We start from the raw sequence: 10,441 nt of genomic DNA on the forward strand, positions 1-10,441 counted from the left end.
GCCTGTAAATTGAGCACTGAGCTTCCTAGTTGCCAATGTGAAAAGAGAAAGAAGTTACCGGACAATTTGGTGTGGTCAGTAGGGAAAGAAGAGGAGAGTTGGGGAAAACATCCTATACAAGGTCATGTCTGAGATGAATCTCAAAGCACAAGCAGGAGCTATGCACAACGATAAAGCAAGGGTGGGTAATATAGGTGAACTTTATAGTACACTCAAAGGCCTGGAGACAAGGTACAGCATAGCAGGCCCCAAGCTTGTGAGCAAAGCTTGGGGTTCTGTTTGCTTTTTACCATTTCTCTTTGCTTGATGGGATCAGGTTAGAATCAAATTGCATAATAAATCCTGCCAGAAATCTTCCCTTGCTGTTTCCACAGGAAGTCATTCAAAAAGGTGAAATTCAGCCACAGCTACATCAGTTGCAAGAGGAAAGACATTGGGAAATTTTGTCTTTTCTTTTTGTTCCTGGTTTGGCAGAGAGAGAATACAAGAAAATCGATTCAGAGGTAAATGCTCTGCTAATAGAAAAGCATTAACGATAAAAGTAGGTCACTGGCAGGGCCTTTCTGCTCTCCCCTGTGCTACCTGGATTACAGATACCCTTCATTACTGATACCAGCAGCTGCCTGGGGTCTGCGTTGCCCATTTGCTATCCTGGATGTCCTCTGATTATGCCCCTGAAGCCCCCTGAACAAATGCCCAGTGCTGACCATGTGAAAGAGATATTCTTCACCTGACTTCTCATGTTCTGTGCATTTTACCCCAACCAACCAAGCAACCAGCCAACCAGCCAATCAATCCAAGGTACTCACTGAGCATCCACTTTGTGCTGGGCATGGAGCTGGAGCCAGGTCATGGAGAACCTTGTAAGACTTATGTTGTGGGTCAGTCTCCCAGGGAAAAAAGATTCTGAGCAGAGATTCACATGCAGGGATTTTGTTGGGGAGTGGTTTTGAGAACAACAGATATAAGGATGGGAAGGAAGCAAGCTGGACAAAGGGAGGAAGTAAGGAAAACTGCAGTGACAATAGAAGCTGCAGATGATCTTCTGTGGGGGCACTGGAGCTGGGGTGGCCCCTCAAAGATGTTCCAAATTGAAGCAAGGGAGGCAGGCTTGTGTGCCTTAACCCTGACCAGTTGTTGCATACAACGAAGAGACATGACCTTGGATGGGGCAACACTCTTTCTAGGGAGGCACTCAGCTATGAGTTATCAGCAGTCAATGGACCAACAGGTATATATGCCTGCTGCATAGTAACAGACCAATGCACTGAGGCAGCAGGGTTTGCAGCAGAGAAAGAGTTTAATGATCACAGGGTGCCAAACAAGGAGATGGGAGGAGACTCTCAAAGCCATCTCCCCAAGGAATTCTGGGCTGGAGGTTTTAAGGGGATTATGGAGGCTGAGGGGCTGGAAATTTGGAGTCATAGATTGGTTGGGGCAAATAGAAGGAAATCATCAGGACATCGCAACTGCATTCCTTGGTGAATCAGCTTCTCATGGGGTCCTCCAGACCAGCTGACAACAGTAGTTTCACTGGTATGTAGGACCTGAAAGAATATCTCAAAGGGAAAACAAAACATTTTATAATGTTCAAGTTGTTACCTGTAGAGTAGTTAAGGAGAACTATAATCTTGTAACAAGGTCTACATGATTCCAGGACAATAAGCACCAAACTATGAGGAAGCAGGTCAGAGGGCAAAGTGACCTCATGATTAAAGCTGAGTGTGCTGCAAACTTCGTCTATTATGTTTCTCCCTTTCCTTTCTTCCCTGATTATTTTTATAAAGTTCACAGGGACGGCTTCATCTACACTCCCAGCCGCTGGGGAAATAAATGCCTTAGTCTTGTAGGAAGGTCAGGGCAGCACACTACAACATCCACTGTACGAAAGGAAGGAATTGAGATTTTATTCTCAGAATAAGGGGAAGTTATTGCAGTGGTTTAGGCAGGGGAGTTGCATGGTCTGACCATCACTGTGAAAGCATGACTCCCGCTGGGTGATGAAGTGGGGGTGAGCAAACATGGCAGCAGGGAGACCAGTTAGGAGACTATTGGAGACATTTCAACCAGAAGGATGCGGATGCGGTGGAAACAGATGAAGTGGATAGTTTAAAACAACAGGACACGATGAATAACTGGCTCGGACGGTGAGGAAGACTCTGGCTTGAGCACCTAATGGATCATGAGATAGTTGACGCCAAATGAAGTTTGCATTTCAGGAGAAGGCTGTGCACTCAACCTGAGGCAGAGTGAGTCTGAGTTCCCTGGGAGATATCTCAGAGGAGATATGGCATCATTTGAGTGTGGCACTCAGAAGAAAAACTGAGGCTGGAGGTACAAAAGGAGGAAAATCTCCAGCTCAAAAATAATACCTGAGGCTACGGAGTCTTCCTAGTCAGAATCCATAGCTCAAAAACGAAAGAGGGCCCATGAAAGAGCCCTGGAGAAACACAGTCTTTTGTGTTTTTTGAGATGAGATCTTGCTCTGTCACCCAGGCTGGAGTGCAGTGGCACAATTGTGGCTTACTGCAGCCTTGACCTCCCAGGCTCAAGCAATCCTCCCACCTTAGCCTCCTGAGTAGCTGGCACCACAGGTGCATGCCACCACACCTGCCTAATTTTTGTGATTTTTAGTAGAGATGAAGCCTCTCTATGTTGCCTAGGCTGGTCTCGAACTCCTGTTCTCAAGCAATCCTCCCACCTCCGCCTCTCAAAGTGCTAAGATTACAGGCAAGAGTCACCACACCTGGCCAAGAAACAGTTTTTAAGTAAAGAGCAGAAGAGTGGAAGCCAGGAAAACAGGCTTCACATAAGCCTGTCAGTGAAACACCAGGAGAACGTGCTGATAATGGCACTAACTTTCACGGAATGCTCTTTGTGCTGGTCACTATGCAATGAGACTTGCAAAGATTATTTTTATATTCTTTGAAGTGGGTATAACTCCTGTCTTCTCCTTACAGATGGACAAACTGAGGCTTAAACTGCTGGAGTAATTTGCTCAGGATTGTACACTCAGTAGAAGGGGTGCAAGGCGTTGCTCTCAGACTTTCTGACTCCATATTAAATGGCCTCAACCACTCTGATTTACTGCTATAGAGAAGTCAAGATGATGGGGAGTTTTTCAGTAAGGAAAGAATGGTCAAACCTGGAAAATTCTGCAAAGAGGAAGGACTACCATTTAATCCAGCAATCCCATTACTGGGTATCTACCCAACAGAAAATAAGTCATACGAAAAAAGACACTTGCACATGCATATTTATAGCAGCACAATTTGCAACTGCAAAAATATGGAACCAACCTAAATGCACATCAACCAACGAATGGATAAAAAAAATGTGGTATATATACACCATGGAATACTACTCAACCATAAAAATAAACAAAATAATGGCACTTGCAGTAACTTGGATGAAGTTGGAGATTGTTATTCTAAGTGAAGCAATTCAAGAATGGAAAATCAAGTATCATATGTTCTCATAAGTGAGAGCTAAACTATGAGGATGCAAAGGCATAAGAATGGTATGATGGACTTTGGGGACTCAGGGTGAAGGCAGGGAGTGGGGTGGGGAATAAAAGACTACACACTGGATATCGTGTACACTGCTTGGGTGAGAGGTGAACCAAAATCTCAGGAATCACCACTAAAGAACTTTTCCATATAACCAAAAACCACCTGTTCCCCAAAAACTACTGAAATAATTAAAAAAAAAAAAAAAAGGAGAATGACAGTACCCATGCTCTTTTCAACAAGGAAGGCATTGCTGGCTTGGTGGGAGTGCTTCTACTGAAATGATGGACATGAAAGCCAGACCTGTGCTGGACCAAGATGGAATGATTAATTGCTCTGAGTGCACTGGGCATAAAGTCATGATGTGGAATTATCCACCTTACTAGGTTTTGCAGTCAACCTATGATTTTTAAAAAAAAAAAAAAAGTAACTCTGTGTGACTATTTTGTTGACCATAGGGGTCCATATAAACCCTATTGGTTCACTTAAGAATGTTGGGTGTCTATAGAGAGAACATGGATAGGCAAAATTGTTTAGGAGAGAATAAGTAATTTTAACTGAAGAAGGCAAAGTAATAGCTACATTTAACGCCATTGTTCTTAGGATATGGTCAAAGACCGGTCTACTCTCCAAAGGATTTTATGATAACACTCAGGCTTCTTTTGTATTGATTTGACTGAGATAATTCTTTCTTTTTTCTTGAGTTTAGAGAAAATTCTTATTATGATAATAATAGTAATAATAATCACATTTATTGACTCAAGACATAATTCTAGAATTCCAATTATACGCTAACCACTGGAGATCCCGGATAAATCAAAGTTCCTGTCCTGGGTGAACTCACTCTTGTTGGAGAGGAAGGAATATAAGCAAATATATGTGTTATTAAGTGATAAGGAATAATGAAGGTGGTGTGTGGTTTTAGTGGAGAACTCAAAGAAGAAAGTGGAACCAACGTGATGGAGGGGGGAATGCTATATAGAGGAAGATTATTGAAGGAATGCACTTAAGCTGGCTCTTAAACAATGGAGGGAATGTGACACTCAGATGGAATGTGGGGAACATAATGCATTTGGGAGTCTAATGTATAGTTCCACATGGCCGGAACCCAGAATTTTGTAAAGCAGCAGCAGGAGAAGAAAAACAGAGAGGCACCTCCCCACAAGATACAACACTGCACAGCTTGCTAAGGTGCTTCACCTCCATTATGTAAATGGTTCTACAAGCTATGGAGAAAGGAAACTTACATACACTGAATTACCTAATATACTCCTGGCATTTGAGCTTTGAGGTTTTAAGTTATCCTATGTAAATCCAGCCACATGCCTGAGATGTGGGTACTAGTTACCGTCTCTGCTTAAAGATTAGGGAAATTGGCCGGGCTCGGTGGCTCAGTCCTGTAATCCCAGCACTTTGGGAGGCCAAGGTGGGTGGATCACGAGGTCAGGAGATCAAGACCATCCTGGCTAACACAGTGAAACCCCGTCTCTACTAAAAATACAAAAAATTAGCCGGGAGTGGTGGTGGGCACCTGTAATCCCAGCTACTCGGGAGGCTGAGGCAGGAGAATGGCGTGAACCCAGGAGGCGGAGCTCACAGTGAGCCGAGATTGCACCACTGCACTCCAGCTTTGGCAACAGAGCAAAACTCCATCTCAAAAAAAAAAAAAAAAAGATCAGGGAAATTGAGACCCAGAGAAGATGACTTGTCCAAGGTCTGAACATGGAGTTTTCAACTCACGTCTGTCTGACTCTCAAGTCTGTTCTCTTTTTATTACATGATCCTGCCTTTTTGCTATACCTAAACATTCATAAATACAGGAGGGGATGCAGAATACTATATTCCTAAAGAGCATAGTGAATCATTCATGGAGCTATAGCTGGCCCCTCCTTGGCACAGCATGATTTCAAAGCTCTTCTCTCCAAGCAGGCTGGTCTAGGAAAAAAAAGTTACTTCCACATTGACCTTTAATACAAATGAATGTGAATGATCAGGGAAGGGGAGGAAGCTAGATTTAAATTACTTCTTGAATACTGATTCTGAAAGCAGGAACTTGTGATGTGGACTTTTAATGATACGAACATATGAAAAATGCCAAGATCTTTTTATTTTATTAGATTAATTTTTTAAAATATTTCCAAACAGATTTGCAACATACAGTTTGCAGGCATAGCAAGAGAAAGGTTGGGCAGGGTTGTGAGACCCATTAAAACAATAAAACATTCCTGAAGTTATACCCAAGTTAGGGAGGAAGATTTGTTCTTTCTTTCATTCATTCATTCATTCATTCATTCATTCTCCAACATTAGTTCATTGTGAGTCCCTATAATTTGTGAGTCCTCCTATGCACCAGGCACCACCCAAAGCACTGAGGATCCCTCAGTGGACAGAATAGACAAAAGTCCTGCCCTGCAGAAGTTACATTCCAGTAGGAAACAACATGGAACTTCTGAAATGCTATGCCGTAAATCTAAATGGTGAACATGATATTTAATGAGGACTCAAGAGACCAGAATTCTATCTCCAGTCCTGTTGCTAACTAGCTTCTCTCTCAGTAAAACTACCTCACATTTCTATTTCTTCACTTCCTCATCTGTAAAGTGGGAACAACGCAACTTACACTTCCTGTTGCATGAAGTGGTCATGTGCCTCAATCTGTTCAAAAAAAAAAAAAAACACAGACTGCTATATTCCAAAGAACACCAAACAGGTAACTCCGAGCATTTACTACTCCTACCCCTGCTGCTGCTGCAGCTACTGACATTATTACTGCCATTGCTACTACTACTTCCACTATTACTTCTGCTGCTGCTGATGCTGTTACTGCTACCACTATGTCTACAACTAGTATTGCTGCTGTTACTCCTACGACCACTGTTTCTTCTTGCTCCTCTTCTACTACTACTGCTGTTCTAATACTGCTACTAATGCCATTATTACCATTATTTCTACTATTACTATGACTATCACTGCTATTGCTGTTTTTACCACACTTTACTCTTGGCTTCCATGACCCTCATTGCTTAGTTTTCTCTTACTTCTCTGGGTGCTCCCTCTCAGTTTCCCTCAATCCATCTTTCCTCCACCCCCAACCCTGGTACCCTTCCTTAGCACTCTGTGCTTTCCTTCAGATGATGTCAACAATTCCCTCTAAAATGCTACATTTTGATGAGTTCTCATTGGCATTTTCAGTCAAGATATTTTGAACATGACTTCTCCATGTTTTAGAAAAAACTCCTCTCCTGGAATCTACATCTGGGTGTCTCTCAGAAGCCTCAAACTCAATCTGACAAAAGCTGGACTCTTGCCCTCCCCTTCCAAATCTGCCCCCTCCCGTCTTGTATCTTCTGTCTTAGGAAATGACACCATGACTTCCATCATCATATCACAATAAACCTGGCAATTATGTCCGACACTCCCTTTCTCTTGTTCCCGAACACTCTCTCACTCACAAATTCCTATGGATTTTACCTTATAAATGTTTCTTGATACTCTCAAAGCCCTGACTTCACCACTACATAATCTAGACATGTAACAAAATTACACTGGTACCCCATACATTTATACAAATTTTTAAATATATTTCTTGAGCATGTCTACTTCTGTGCATCACCCCCTCAGCTCATGAGATTGTCTCCCATGTCACCAGGACCATTACTGTTGTTTCCTAACTTCCACTATTACCCCCTTTGTTTAATTCTCCATTTTTAAAAGACCTTTCATGCTTTTTTTTTTTTTTTTTTTTTTGAGACAGAGTATTATTTTGTCACCCAGGCTGGAGTGCACTGGGGTAATCATGGCTCACTGCAGCCTCGGCCTCCTGGGCACAAGTGATCCTTCCAAGTCAGCCTCCCAAGTAGCTGGAAAGAGGTGTGCACCACCATGCCCAGCTATTTTTTTTTTTAATATTTTTGTAGAGATGAGAGTCTCACTATGTTGCCCAGGCTTGGAATTCAACTCTTGGCTTCAAGCAGTCCTCCCACTTCAGCATTCCAAAGTGTTGGGATTATAGGCATGAACCACTGCACCCACTCATTTCATACCTTTTCTTTGCTTGTAAAATCAAGTTCAAAAATCTACAACATGCCCCTCAGGGGCAGCCTGATTGTCTCCTTCTCCCCCTCCAGCTTCACTCTAGGATCTTTGTCTTCCCTCTTGCTTCAACCACGCATATCTGTCTCCTCTGTGAGCCAGATTCTTTCCATCGCAAGGTCTTTCCACATGCTCTTTCCTCTGCCTGGAATGTTCCTTTAGCCCCATCTCCCCAACCCACCCGCAGGGCTCATACTTATCTTTCAAACTTCATCTTCACTGTCATTTCCTTCAACCTCCTGCCTAGACTTGCTTCCCTCAGTCAATCTCAGAGCACCGATGGATTTTGCCTTTTAATTACTTGTATGAGTGAAATCATGTTCAAAGACTGTCTCTCCTGATAGAACTTGAAGTTCAGGACATGCTTGTAATCCCAGTGCCAAGAAAAGAGCCTGGCACAAAGCAGGTATTCCATGAATGTGTATTGAGTGAACAAACAAGTAAATCATCACCATTGTTGTTATAAAGTCACTGCCCTCTGGAGATTTCAGTTCCCTCTTATGAGCATCCCATTCTGTGAGATTTTGTTTTGTTTATGAAATGTTCTGCTCTACTCCTTTGAACCTAGCAGGTTTCAATTTGGCTTTCCTTCCATTCTTCCCAGACTCATGTGGGACAGACCTTAATGCATGCATTTGGCTCTAATAAACTCAGTTCCAAGGTAATTGAACTTCCTGCTATTTTGGGGTGGCACTGTTATGGAAGGGGGAAAAATCACAGTCCTCTAACAATTATTACCACTGTTATTCACATTTGAGCTAGAAGCCACCTAAGCAGCTTCTGAAAACATTTCAGATAAAGAACCTAGCGTGTGCCTGAGTCTGTTTTTTATTTTTAAATTTTTCTCTGGAGCTTCCTGGACCCAATCACCCAGAGATGGTAGAAGGGCCCTGGTGAAACATGCCAGCCCTGAGGTGCCTCATGACTGACAGATCTTTGCAGCTATGGGCCAGCTGCCATCTGCCAAGTGGCCTCCAAGGGCTCCTGCCAAGAAAAGAGAGGCTCGAGGGAGCAGGAATTGAAAATAACTTAGTTTACACAACACACATACACACACAGTCTTATCAATACCCTTGGCTCAATTCAGACGTTGAGCTGTAAATATCAAATCCTCAAGGGTATTTCAAAAATAATTGCATCGGAGCAGGCCTGTTGGGTCCATGCCCCTTAAAGATAAAATAAAACTCACCCCACCATGTGCCCTCACCCATAAACAGATGACAGGGAACTCAACAGAAACTCAGTCTATATGTATACTGAAGCTCTGTTCTTCCTGATGAGACTCTCCATTACTCCAGTAGGATTTTTCTTTCCTTTCAAAGTGACTCTTGGCTGAGCATGGCGACTTATGCCTGTAATCTCACACTACTTTGGGAGGCCAAGGCGGGCAGATCACCAGAGGTCAGGAGTTCGAGACCAGCCTGGCCAACATGATGAAACCCCTTCTCTACTAAAACGACAAAAATTAGCTGGGTGTGGAGGTGCACACCTGTAATCCCAGCTACTCTACTCTGGTAGCTGAGGCAGAAGAATCACTTGAACTCGGGAGGCAGAGGTTTTAGTGAGCCTACATTGCGCCACTGCACTCCAGCCTGGGCAACAGAGCGAGATTCTGCTTCAAAATAAATACACACATACATAAATAAAAATAAAAGTGACTCTTGGTCCTGGAATGTCTGGGAAATAGCAGGAAGATGGGCAGAACTTCCACTAACCAGCCTTCCCTTTTGTGCACTCAGAACCATGATCTTGCTCCCAGCTCCCCTGTACCCTGCTGAGGTGCCTGCTGCAAATGGATCATGCTCTGTATTTTGCAGACGTTGTCTTGGTTGCTGCCATCATAACCCCTCAGGGCCCAGGTCTCACAGTACCCTCCGACAGAGCTATCTAAGCCCCCAAAAGCCCCAGCTGTTTCCATACTTCCACCTCCCAACTCTGAGTCTCAACCATGCTTGCCACCTCCCCTCGGCATCCCACATCAGATCCCAAGTTACTCAGGATTTATAGGACTCTCAGGAAAGCAGTGAATCTCTCCCCCTTTCTCTACCTATTACTCAATCACAGGTTCCGGAACCAGTTACCAATCAAAAGAAGATACCACGTATCTCCAGCCTTTGTCTTGGGTGAGTAGGTCTCAGCCAGGTTCTTCAGACAGTGTTGAGAACACAGACCAGTCAAGCTTGCATATTTTCTAAAGATTTACTGGACTCTCTGTACTTTCACAGAAGCAGACAATGGCCCTTCACCAGTAAGACCAAGAGAATAAGAAAAAATAACACAAGTTATGTATTGAATGTTTACCAGTTTTCTAATCACTTCACAGGCGTTGCCTTTCATTGAAATTTACAAGAGCCTGACGCGTTATGTGGTTTTTGTCCTCCTCATTGTTGCTGTTATTATTTTGTAAGGAGAAAGACTGTGGCTCAGAGTGGTTAATTAATTTGCCCTTCCATTGTCAGGCAAATGACAATGCTTTTTTGAAACACGTATCTGTGTTGATGCCAAAACCTGAGCTTTTAAAAGTATAAAAAATAACAAAAGTTGACATTTAATGATCAGGATTACCGAATGCCAGGCACTAAGCTAAGCATTTAACATGCCTTCTCTTCTTTCCAGTAATGATCCCACGAGGTAGGCATCAATATGCCCATTTTAGAGAAGAGGTCACTGAGGTCCAGAACAGCTAAGTATCTGGTCCAAGGACTTATGACTGATGAGTAGAGAAGCAGGGATTCCAGCCCAGGTCTTCCGACCTCAGAGTCTACTTACCCACAGCACTATGGGAACCTCTACAAAAGTTTCATGGAGGACCTCTGGCCCACAGAGAAGTATTATCTCAA

The 10,441-nt window shown here is 43.2% G+C and overlaps 1 long non-coding RNA gene across 1 annotated transcript; it reads left to right on the forward strand.

Moving 5' to 3' along the window:
* Nucleotides 1–409: 409 nt before the first annotated feature.
* Nucleotides 410–9,882, forward strand: LOC115831190. The gene is made up of 5 exons (XR_004026699.1): nucleotides 410–503; nucleotides 6,111–6,219; nucleotides 7,874–8,007; nucleotides 9,666–9,724; nucleotides 9,827–9,882. It is a non-coding gene; the product is annotated as an uncharacterized LOC115831190 (long non-coding RNA).
* The last annotated feature ends 559 nt before the right edge of the window (nucleotides 9,883–10,441 follow it).

This window comes from Nomascus leucogenys, chromosome 18, assembly GCF_006542625.1.
Source record: "Nomascus leucogenys isolate Asia chromosome 18, Asia_NLE_v1, whole genome shotgun sequence".
In the NCBI taxonomy this organism is placed as follows: Eukaryota; Metazoa; Chordata; class Mammalia; order Primates; family Hylobatidae; genus Nomascus; species Nomascus leucogenys.